Source organism: Tupaia chinensis, unplaced genomic scaffold (genome assembly GCF_000334495.1).
Source record: "Tupaia chinensis unplaced genomic scaffold, TupChi_1.0 Scaffold145659_1, whole genome shotgun sequence".
Classification (NCBI taxonomy): domain Eukaryota; kingdom Metazoa; phylum Chordata; class Mammalia; order Scandentia; family Tupaiidae; genus Tupaia; species Tupaia belangeri.
In genome coordinates this window covers 1,223,653-1,236,444 of record NW_006205516.1, presented here as the reverse complement: position 1 = coordinate 1,236,444, position 12,792 = coordinate 1,223,653, and the positions used below count along the sequence as shown (strand labels likewise).

The 12,792-nt window shown below is 42.3% G+C and overlaps 1 pseudogene; it reads right to left on the bottom strand.

The window, feature by feature from the left end:
• LOC102475243 (40S ribosomal protein S6-like) overlaps positions 1–12,792 on the bottom strand; it is a 45,275-nt pseudogene that overhangs the window by 31,232 nt on the left and 1,251 nt on the right.

The following is a 12,792-nucleotide window of genomic DNA, read 5'->3' as shown; positions in this document are numbered from 1 at the left end:
TGAGCTGTTACTGAGAGAAATTTAAAATATTTATTTTGTTTCATATTTATTTATGTATTTGCTTTAGTTAGCTATAGTGCACATGTGCTCACCAGAGAGAGAGAGAGAAAGAAAAAATGAGAAAGCACCCCCTAGAGGGAATGACCACACCACAATCCCTTCTCCTCTACCCTTCTCTCAGGAATCTGGGCACACATGCACATGTGCCCAATGTGCTTTTCAAGCTGTTGGATCTGGGACTTGAACTGTGCAGTTGGCCATATGGCCCAAGACTTAAAATATTTTAAAAGGCAAAACCAAACTGTCATGTTAAGGGACCAGCAGATAGCGTAATGGTTATGTCACTGGACTCCCACGTAGTTGACCGCAGTTCAAGTCCTGGACCTGGTGACTTAAAATTCATGCTGGGTGTGTGTGCATGCGTGCCCAAGATCCCAGGAGGAAAATGGAGGAGAAGAGATTGCAACGTGGGAGGTGATTTCTCACTTTCTGTCTCTGTATCTCTCCAATGAGTGCACATGCCAAGCAAAAATCTCTCCCCCTCCCTCAAAAAAAAAAAAAAAAAAAAACCAACTATCATGTTTAAAGTTGCAACTTGGGTGATAAAATTATAAAGAAAAGCAAGGAAAATATTACAATAAAATTCAACATACTGTTTAATTTAATTTTACTTTATTTATTTTTTGGAGAGGTTTTTTGCTATAGGGCACATGCACTTTCCAGAGAGACAGAGACAGGAAGTGAGAAATCACCCCCCAGGGGGGAATGGCCACACTGCAATCCCTTTCCCCCCCTCGGGATCTTGGGCATGCACGCACACGTGCCTGGCGTGAGTTTAAGCCACCGGGTCCGGTCCTCAAACTGTGGTCAACCACATGGGAGTCCAGCAACATAGCCATTACGCCAACTGCTGGTTCCAACACTGGTTAATTTTAGGATTGGGAGAAAAGACATGCTAGACTTCTGAGGTAGCTAGAAAAGTTTTATTTTTTTTATCTAGATGCTAATTAAAAGGGTATTTACTTTATGATACCCTATTAAAATATGCATTTTTTATTTTTTAGTTTTTGCCATAGGACACATGCGCTTGCTGGAGAGAAACAGAGAGAGACAGTGAGAGGGAATGTGAGAAATCAACCCCCCAGGGAGGATGGCCATGCTGGAATCTCTTCTCTTCCATTCTCATCTCAGCACATGCACATGTGCCTGTCATGAGTCTCAAGCTGCCAGGTCTAGGACTTGAACCACAGCCAGCCATGTGGAAGTCCAGAGCCTTAACCAGTGTGCAACCTGCAGGCCCCAAGATATACAATTTTTATATGTTATATTTTGCAACTAAAAATGGTTAAAGATAACTATATTAACTACTCAAATATTATTTTAATGGAATTATCTCCAGTATATTTTTATTTTAGAATTTCATTATGGTATATCTCTGGAAACATGTGAGTTATCATATAAGCTTAACAGAGAGTTAGCTTAAAACATTTATCATCCTTATTATCAAAGTCATACAAATGATAACAAGAGATCATATTCCCCACAAAATTGGCACTGACTCTTGAAAAGTGTTATTAATCAGTGTTGGTGAAAGAATGGTGATATAGGGACATACATACCTTCCTGATAGAAATTTTAAAAAGTATAGCCTTTCTAGAAAGCCATTTTCAATCTGTAGTGAGAGCCTAAAAATGCTTATAATCTTTTTTTTTTTTCTTTTTAGAGAGAGAGATTTTTGCTATAGGGCATGTGTGCTTGCTGGAGAGACAGACAGAACGTGAGAAATCACCCCTTAGGGAGGATGGCCATGCTGCAATCCCTTCTCCATTCTCCTCTTGGGATCTTGGGCATGCACGCACACGTGCCCAGCATGATTTTAAGCCATCAAGTCTGGGACTTGAACCATGGTTGACTATGTGTGAGTCCAGTGACATAACCATTATGCCATCTGCTGGTTCCAAAATGTTCATAATCTTTTACCCGGTAAAAACAATTCTAGGAAATTTATGTTAAGGAAATGATCAGAGGTGTACAAGAAGATATATGTACAAAGATGTTGCTTGCAGCAGTTTTATAATAGCAAAATCTTGGAAGTGACATATATGTTTGACACTAGGGAAATAGTACAGTCACAGGATGAAACTTTAGGTAGCCATCAATATAGGTAGTTTTGAATATATGCTCATAGACTAGTAATGATGATGATGGCCAACATATATTGATTACTTACTAATTATCAGGAAATATTAAACCTCTTTACATAAATTCTCTCATCTTTGCAATAACTCTTTGCTCGCTCTCTCTCTCTCTTTTTTTTTTTCTATAGAGCACATGCACATGCTGGAGAGAGAAAGTGAGAAATCACTCCCCAGGGGGATGGCCACACCACAATCTCTTCTCCATTCTCCTCTCAGGATTTTGGGTGTACATACATGCATACATGCCTGGAGTGATTTTCAAGCCTCCATGTCTGGGACTTGAACTGTGCAATTGGCCATCTGGGATCCAGTGCCTTAACCTCCATGCCTTTTTCTATAGGGTGCATGTGCTCACCAGAAAAATAGAGACAGAGCGACAGAAAGTGAGAAATCAATCCCCAGGGGGATGGCCACATCACAATCTCTTCTCCTCTTGGAATTTTGGGCATGCATGCACACAGCGGCATGAGTTTCAAGCCTCTGGGTCTGGAAATCGAACCACAGTTGATCATGTGAGAGTCCAGAGCCTTAACCACTATACCACCTGCTGGCCTTGATAATTCTCATTTTTAATAAGAGAACTGCAGTTCAGAAAAGTAAAGTAACTTGCCCAATGTCATACTGTAAGTAAGCAACAGAGCCAGGGCTGAGTACTTCAAATTTATATAAAGGCTGTTAACTATAGGAATCTTTAAATGATGGGATTATATTGGTTTTTATTTTCTACTTTGTACTTTCCTTTATACTCTTTCCTATACAGTACTGCATATTACTTTTTTTTCCTTTAAGGACTTTGTCATAGGGCATGTGCGTTCACTGGAAAGAGACAGCGAGAAGGAAAGAGAGAACTTGCCCTCAGGGAGATGGCCATGCCACAATCCCTCTCCTCCATTCTCTTTTCAGGATTCTGGGCATGCATGCGTATTTGCCCGGTGTGATTTTCAAGCCTCCAAGTCCAGGACTCGAACTGCATTTGGCGATGTAGGAGTCTAGCACCTTAACCACCATGTCCCCTGCTGGCCTCACTACGTACTACTTGCATAACAAGAAGAAAATGGTAACTCCTCCCAGATATTCCTGTCACAGAGAGATGCACTGCTTTCTGGAGAAGTGTCTAGGGCTGAAAGTAGGGCCAAGAGTCTTGAGGCAGGACATACAAAATAGTTTCCTTGTACTTGGCTTCCCCTGGTCTGTGAATAGTCCCGGTTTTTCCAAGAGCACTGCCTCCTCACTACAGGCTGACTGCCTTGGTTTGAGTTCCTTGCTTCTGAGTAATAAATCTTCCTGTGGCAGGGAATGGCACGTGGGACAGTAATGATGAAGAGGAGCTGCCTGCTTTCTGAATTTCTACTAAAAATGTCTACTTTAATTCCTGCATTTCACACTGCTTGCCTCATGACCATGTGTTATGCAGTGGGAATTCGGATTTGCTTCTTTGCCACCAGGGGTCAGGGATCCTCCTTTGGGCTCTGACAGGGTAGCCATCTTCCTTAGACCAGGAGCACTCATGGCTTCCCGTGGGTCATCATTGCTTCATACCATTTCATAAGTATAACAGCTACCTTCCACCTGATCACAGTCAGTCTTTTCCCAAATTTAGATTTTTTTAAAAAGCTTTTTTTCCCCCAAAGCCTATTTATTTATTTCTTCAGAGAAAGAGAGACATACCCAACAGTGTCCTCATGCCATGATGTACCCTTTGCATCAGCCAGTCTGGATCGCAGGCCCATGTGTATGTGCCTGGTGTGTCTAGGGGAGTCTTAAGACACAAACCTAAGACATTTCCCATGTGTGTCTAGCTGTGCTACCACGACGCCCCTGCCTGGACTCCCAAATTTGAGGGAATATGAGACCAGAAAATGCATCAGACTCCATGCGAACCCTTCTTTGGGCCTAGGAAAACTTAATATTTCTGCTTACTAATAGTAAATTAGTACATAAAAGAAACGCTCAGGGAGTTTTTCTGAGGGTTAACTCAGAGACCTGGAAATGAAACCTAGCTCTCCTGCTTCCTAGGCCCCCTTGTGCTGTCTATATTTAGCCAAACTGCTCTGAGCCTTGTCCATCTTGTCTGAAAGCCAAAGTAGGCACACCGTTTGCTCATAAACATTCCTGTGCCTGCCAGCTCATGCCAGTCAACCATTTAGTTGTTAGTTTTAAAACTGTGGGCCTCCCCTTGCATCCAACTCTAAGGGCCTACAAGGAATACACATCAGAGGATCATCAGTCTAAGTTTTTCCCAAAGCCAAGTGACCTCAGCCAAATGCCCTAAAATGAGAGGCGTGTCCCTGACTGCTTCATCTTGGCACAGAACTCAGCGAATGACTCCCTCTCAGACCTACTGTTCCTGGTCACAGTTCTTTGAGTGTGTTGACCTACTTTCTCCCCTTCAGAGGAAAAACAGAAACCAATAAATGTCTCTAGCAAGTACTCTTGCTTTCAGGAGCATCAGCTCTGTCTTCTGCCCCCTCAGCCATGTGCCTGTCATGAGTCTCAAGCTGCCAGGTCTAGGACTTGAACCACAGCCAGCCATGTGGAAGTCCAGAGCCTTAACCAGTGTGCAACCTGCAGGCCCCAAGATATACAATTTTTATATGTTATATTTTGCAACTAAAAATGGTTAAAGATAACTATATTAACTACTCAAATATTATTTTAATGGAATTATCCCCTGTATATTTTTATTTTAGAATTTCATTATGGTATATCTCTGGAAACATGTGAGTTATCATATAAGCTTAACAGAGAGTTAGCTTAAAACATTTATCATCCTTATTATCAAAGTCATACAAATGATAACAAGAGATCATATTCCCCACAAAATTGGCACTGACTCTTGAAAAGTGTTATTAATCAGTGTTGGTGAAAGAATGGTGATATAGGTACTTACATACCTTCCTGATAGAAATTTTAAAAAGTATAGCCTTTCTAGAAAGCCATTTTCAATCTGTAGTGAGAGCCTAAAAATGCTTATAATCTTTTTTTTTTTTCTTTTTAGAGAGAGAGATTTTTGCTATAGGGCATGTGTGCTTGCTGGAGAGACAGACAGAACGTGAGAAATCACCCCTTAGGGAGGATGGCCATGCTGCAATCCCTTCTCCATTCTCCTCTTGGGATCTTGGGCATGCACGCACACGTGCCCAGCATGATTTTAAGCCATCAAGTCTGGGACTTGAACCATGGTTGACTATGTGTGAGTCCAGTGACATAACCATTATGCCATCTGCTGGTTCCAAAATGTTCATAATCTTTTACCCGGTAAAAACAATTCTAGGAAATTTATGTTAAGGAAATGATCAGAGGTGTACAAGAAGATATATGTACAAAGATGTTGCTTGCAGCAGTTTTATAATAGCAAAATCTTGGAAGTGACATATATGTTTGACACTAGGGAAATAGTACAGTCACAGGATGAAACTTTAGGTAGCCATCAATATAGGTAGTTTTGAATATATGCTCATAGACTAGTAATGATGATGATGGCCAACATATATTGATTACTTACTAATTATCAGGAAATATTAAACCTCTTTACATAAATTCTCTCATCTTTGCAATAACTCTTTGCTCGCTCTCTCTCTCTCTTTTTTTTTTTCTATAGAGCACATGCACATGCTGGAGAGAGAAAGTGAGAAATCACTCCCCAGGGGGATGGCCACACCACAATCTCTTCTCCATTCTCCTCTCAGGATTTTGGGTGTACATACATGCATACATGCCTGGAGTGATTTTCAAGCCTCCATGTCTGGGACTTGAACTGTGCAATTGGCCATCTGGGATCCAGTGCCTTAACCTCCATGCCTTTTTCTATAGGGTGCATGTGCTCACCAGAAAAATAGAGACAGAGCGACAGAAAGTGAGAAATCAATCCCCAGGGGGATGGCCACATCACAATCTCTTCTCCTCTTGGAATTTTGGGCATGCATGCACACAGCGGCATGAGTTTCAAGCCTCTGGGTCTGGAAATCGAACCACAGTTGATCATGTGAGAGTCCAGAGCCTTAACCACTATACCACCTGCTGGCCTTGATAATTCTCATTTTTAATAAGAGAACTGCAGTTCAGAAAAGTAAAGTAACTTGCCCAATGTCATACTGTAAGTAAGCAACAGAGCCAGGGCTGAGTACTTCAAATTTATATAAAGGCTGTTAACTATAGGAATCTTTAAATGATGGGATTATATTGGTTTTTATTTTCTACTTTGTACTTTCCTTTATACTCTTTCCTATACAGTACTGCATATTACTTTTTTTTCCTTTAAGGACTTTGTCATAGGGCATGTGCGTTCACTGGAAAGAGACAGCGAGAAGGAAAGAGAGAACTTGCCCTCAGGGAGATGGCCATGCCACAATCCCTCTCCTCCATTCTCTTTTCAGGATTCTGGGCATGCATGCGTATTTGCCCGGTGTGATTTTCAAGCCTCCAAGTCCAGGACTCGAACTGCATTTGGCGATGTAGGAGTCTAGCACCTTAACCACCATGTCCCCTGCTGGCCTCACTACGTACTACTTGCATAACAAGAAGAAAATGGTAACTCCTCCCAGATATTCCTGTCACAGAGAGATGCACTGCTTTCTGGAGAAGTGTCTAGGGCTGAAAGTAGGGCCAAGAGTCTTGAGGCAGGACATACAAAATAGTTTCCTTGTACTTGGCTTCCCCTGGTCTGTGAATAGTCCCGGTTTTTCCAAGAGCACTGCCTCCTCACTACAGGCTGACTGCCTTGGTTTGAGTTCCTTGCTTCTGAGTAATAAATCTTCCTGTGGCAGGGAATGGCACGTGGGACAGTAATGATGAAGAGGAGCTGCCTGCTTTCTGAATTTCTACTAAAAATGTCTACTTTAATTCCTGCATTTCACACTGCTTGCCTCATGACCATGTGTTATGCAGTGGGAATTCGGATTTGCTTCTTTGCCACCAGGGGTCAGGGATCCTCCTTTGGGCTCTGACAGGGTAGCCATCTTCCTTAGACCAGGAGCACTCATGGCTTCCCGTGGGTCATCATTGCTTCATACCATTTCATAAGTATAACAGCTACCTTCCACCTGATCACAGTCAGTCTTTTCCCAAATTTAGATTTTTTTAAAAAGCTTTTTTTCCCCCAAAGCCTATTTATTTATTTCTTCAGAGAAAGAGAGACATACCCAACAGTGTCCTCATGCCATGATGTACCCTTTGCATCAGCCAGTCTGGATCGCAGGCCCATGTGTATGTGCCTGGTGTGTCTAGGGGAGTCTTAAGACACAAACCTAAGACATTTCCCATGTGTGTCTAGCTGTGCTACCACGACGCCCCTGCCTGGACTCCCAAATTTGAGGGAATATGAGACCAGAAAATGCATCAGACTCCATGCGAACCCTTCTTTGGGCCTAGGAAAACTTAATATTTCTGCTTACTAATAGTAAATTAGTACATAAAAGAAACGCTCAGGGAGTTTTTCTGAGGGTTAACTCAGAGACCTGGAAATGAAACCTAGCTCTCCTGCTTCCTAGGCCCCCTTGTGCTGTCTATATTTAGCCAAACTGCTCTGAGCCTTGTCCATCTTGTCTGAAAGCCAAAGTAGGCACACCGTTTGCTCATAAACATTCCTGTGCCTGCCAGCTCATGCCAGTCAACCATTTAGTTGTTAGTTTTAAAACTGTGGGCCTCCCCTTGCATCCAACTCTAAGGGCCTACAAGGAATACACATCAGAGGATCATCAGTCTAAGTTTTTCCCAAAGCCAAGTGACCTCAGCCAAATGCCCTAAAATGAGAGGCGTGTCCCTGACTGCTTCATCTTGGCACAGAACTCAGCGAATGACTCCCTCTCAGACCTACTGTTCCTGGTCACAGTTCTTTGAGTGTGTTGACCTACTTTCTCCCCTTCAGAGGAAAAACAGAAACCAATAAATGTCTCTAGCAAGTACTCTTGCTTTCAGGAGCATCAGCTCTGTCTTCTGCCCCCTCAGCCTTTCCTTGTTGCATTATCACTCTGCTACAACCACAGGAAACTGGTTCACAGCTGGACCAGATCACTGCCTGTTGCTTACTGTCCTCATTCTACGGTTGTATTTTCAGAGCTAGGATGGCTCATGTATCACAAGAGCCCTCCCCACTCCCCAGCCTTTCTGTTTTTACTATAGCTAATGGGTAAGTGGCATGAGGTAGACGGAATTGCTTCTGCATGAGAATCTTCCATAAATCAACAGGGTGTTTGTAATTGGGGCCATACTCTACCATGACACTGGCAACGTTATGGCCTGAGAGATAATTCAGCTTGGGACCCCTGACTTAAGACAGATGCTCCTTGACTTACAATAGGGTTATATCTCAATAACCCTATTGTAAGTTGAAAACATACATTGAAAATGCACTTCAACTACTAATTCAAAGTACGATTTCTACTGAATTTATATCACTTTTGCATCATAAAGTAAAAACAAAACAAAACAAAACAAAACTTGAGTTGAACTATTGTATGTTGGGGAGTAGCCGTCTCCACCTTTGAGTGGGCCTCCAAAAAGAGTCTTGGGTAGCTCAACTCATAGTTGCCTTGACAGGTAGAATCCCTCTTTGGACACTGTGTATAGGTGACTCTCAAATACCTACATTGATATTTTCCATGGCAAATCGATGATTTTAGGTTGTCCTTATCCATCCCAGTCTGCATGTTGTTGCCCACCTCCCCTCCCCATCAGCTGGAATCAACTTTGAAAATATGTGCTCATTTTAATGCCAATTTGAGCAAAATTAATTAGAGGGATAAATCTGTGAGAGTTCAGAGGTAGGGTGTGGATGGGTCATGTAATCCAGAGTGCCTTTTGGATTCTCTACTGGCTTTAATAATCTGCCATGGTCTATTCTCCATGATCATGGATAAGTGAGTGTATCTTGCTTAGCTCTCTTATTTCTGGATGTTTTTCTCTCCTTTCTTCCTCACTTGTCCTTTGTGTAGAGAAGATAATAACCAGCTTGCCTCCTAGCATCCTATTGAATCCATTTATGTTGAAAGTGCTAACATGAGATTTAAAAAAGGTTCCAGGTCCTTTAACCAGCTTCTAAATCATAATCGAATTATAATAGACACAAGAGCCTACACTATAGCACCTAGTTGACCTCAGGCAAGCTGGCCCAGGGATAGGGTGAGCCCTTTCTTTGCAAAACTGAGCAAGTAGGAGGTGATAAGACATGGCTTGGCTGCAGGTAGCAGCCATGGAGTTCTACTAGTGGGAGACTTTTCATTCTAGTGCTGTAGAGCAGGGAGTCTATAACCCCTGGCCCTGGACTGGTGCACTTCTGCTGGGCCTGGCAGTGGTGGGGAGGGCAGTGGGCCAGTGAGCAAGGCTTCATCTGTGTTGGGAGCTGCTCCCCATTGCTCAGATTGCCACCTGGGCTCCACCTCCTGTCAGGTCAGTGGCGGTACTGGATTCTCACAGGAACACAAACCCTACTGTTGTGTGATATTTTTCATTATATATTGCAATGTGATATGGTGGAAATGGGGTACATGGTGGATGTGGTGTGCTTAAGTCATCCCGGGGCCAACCTCCCTCAGTCTGATCTTCCAAGAAACCACTCCTTGGTGCCAGGAAGGTTGGAGGCTGCTGCTGTAGAGTGTTCCCCATCCAAGCATCTGGGCTGAAGGTAGTATTTGAATGAATGACAACAGGATCTCTACATTCACAGAACTAGAGAGGGATGAGGGCAATGGGGACAGGGCATGAACATGAATTGCAAGTAGTGACAGAGGTGAGGGAACAGTAGGAAGACAGGAAGGGTGATGTTGCTAAAGAGGTAAATAACGGAGACAATAATGTAAGTTATTACCTTGACATCTGCCTCAGAGTTTCCCTGGGACTCTGAAATGGGAAAAGTCAGACTGGCAGCATGGGGAAAAAGGTACAGCACCTGGGAGAAGCAAATGAAACCCAGCACACTCTGGTTCAGCATTGTCATCAGACCTTATGTGATGATGGAAATGTTCTAAGTCTGTGCTCTCCAGTACGGTAGCTACTAGTCACATGTGGCTTTTGAGCACTTGAAATGTGACTAGTGTGACTGAGGAACTGAATCTTACTTTTCAAAAATTTTAATTCATTTAAATATACTTAGCCACATGTGGCTAGTGGCTATCCTAGGGGGCAGCTCTAGAGTAACTGGTGAGTGGAGGTGGTCTACCACCATGATTTGAAGCATGCACGCTGCACTTAGGCAGCCCTGTCCATTTACTAACTTTGCAACCTTGAACAAGTTATCTAACCCCCTTGAGTCCATCTTCCCATTTGAAAAATGAGCAACTGTTGGAAAGATTACATTGATCCATGGGGAACTCTTTTTTTTTTTTTTTTTCAGAGAGATTTTTTTGCTATAGAGCATGTGCGCTTGCCAGAGAGATAGAGAGAGAAAAAAATCATACCCCCAGGGGGGATGGCCAAGCCACAATCCCTTCTCCTCTGGGGATTTTGGGCATGTATGCACACGCACCTGGCGTGAGTTTTAAGCTGCTGGGTCCATGACTCAAACCACGGTTGACTATGTGGGAGTCCAGTGATGCAACCACTAAGTCATCTGCTGGTCCCAAACCCATGGGGAACTCTTAATGAAGTGCCTGGCATTTATGTACCTCTTAGTAGATAGTTGCTGTTGTGATATTTTGATGTTATAAAGGTATGATGTTTAATCTTGTCTTATTTTCTGTGCTTTGGTTCTAGTCATTGGGCACTAATAAATCAACCAAACTCACTGATGCCTAGAAGTATGAGGATAGAGACATTTACCCTTATTGATTCCCTTGAGCTCCATAGAAAAACATTTGTTATTTGATTTTTGCAATCTATTTGTGTTATGAGCTCTGAACCAAGTGAGGTTTTTCTTTTTTTTTTTGGAGAGGTTTTCACTATAGGGCGCGTGTGCTCGCCAGACAGACAGAGAGAGACATAGAGACAGAAAGCGAGAAATCACCCCCCAGAGGGGATGATCATGCCGCAATCCCTTCTCCTCCATTCTCCTCTGGGGATCTTGGGCACACATGCACACACGCCCGGCATGAGTTTTAAGGCACCGGGTCTGGGACGCAAACTGCGGTCGACTACGTGGGAGTCCAGCGACATAGCCATTACGCTAACTGCTGGATCCCCCAAGTGAGATTTTGAAATTAAGGAAAAGATGAAATGTCGGAGTCAGAATACTGACGTGAAAAAAAAATCACATGCCCCACCCTTCCAGGCTCATGATTAAGGGAGCTGCATCTGGATCCCACATAGCTATTGAGTTCTGGCTCTGGTAGCTTGAAAAACACTCCAGGGTGCACCTATGTGCATATTCAAAATCCCAAGGGGATGCAGAAATGGAGGAGAAGGGATTGTGGCATAACCATCTGCCACTGGGGAATTTTCTCTCTCTCTGGTGAGTGCATATATCCTCTGGAATTTGAGAAAATAAAAAAAGCACATGCCTCATTCTCAATTTCCCATTCATTGAACAGGCATTTGTTGACTCTATAGTGAGAGACTAGTGATTATAAGCATAGACTCTGGAGCTATACTGCCTGGGCTTGTATTCACTATTTACTAGCTGTGTTATTTTGGACCTTTCTAGGTCTTTATTTCATTCTTTGTCAACTGAGTTTAATGATAGTAGCTACCTTTTAAGATTGTTGTAAAGAAAGAGGCAAAAAATTTAAGGGACACAAAAATGGAAAATTGTCTGTTGATGATAATGTGTATGGTTATAATTTTTTTTCAGTAATATCTTTTGACTGAACCAATACACAGTGTTTTCATGATGGGAAAATTCATTTGGTATGCTGAAATGATACATAGTGATTGGGTGTAAAATAAATAAATAAGGGAAAAAAGATGAAATGAATCAATACAATAAAGCACTTAAAGAAGTACTTGGTACTGGTAAGCACTTGGACAAATATTAGCTGTGTGATTACTACACACTCAGCACTACATTAGGTGCTTGAAAAACAAAGATAAATAAGTACAATCTCTGCCCTCATTAAGCTTATGAAACCAGAGATGTTAAGAAGAGATCCAATTGACTGATGAATAGGTGATAGACAATAAAGAAGGACTAATTTTGGAGAGAAAGTTCATGTATCTATTTCTGGGATATGTTTGGTTTATGTAAGGCAGTTTGATATGTGGTTCTAGAACTCATGGGAGAAAGAAGTTAGGACTAGAAATATAAATATGAGAGACATCAGTACTCTGCATCATACCCCCTTCTCTTCTCATTATCCACTTTTGTGTTAGGTCATCCATTCCCAGGGCTCTAAATACTGTCCTCATGATGATGACTTTCAATTTCTAAACTTCCATCTCCAGCTTTGACCTCTCGCTGAGGTCTATACTTCTATAATTGGCCATCGACTTAGATTCTCCAGTTGTATGACTAATCAGCCATCTACTTAGGTTCTCTGGTTGGATGACTAATACCAATCTCAAACTCAACATGTCCAAAACTCAGCTCTTGAAACAATCCCCGCTCTCATCTCTCCTCAGATATCCCTAGTCTCAGGGAATGACACTCACCATCTGTCTAGTTGTTTAAGCCAAAATTATGGAAGTCATCTTTGATTTCTCTCTCTCTCTCTCTCTCTCATTTTTT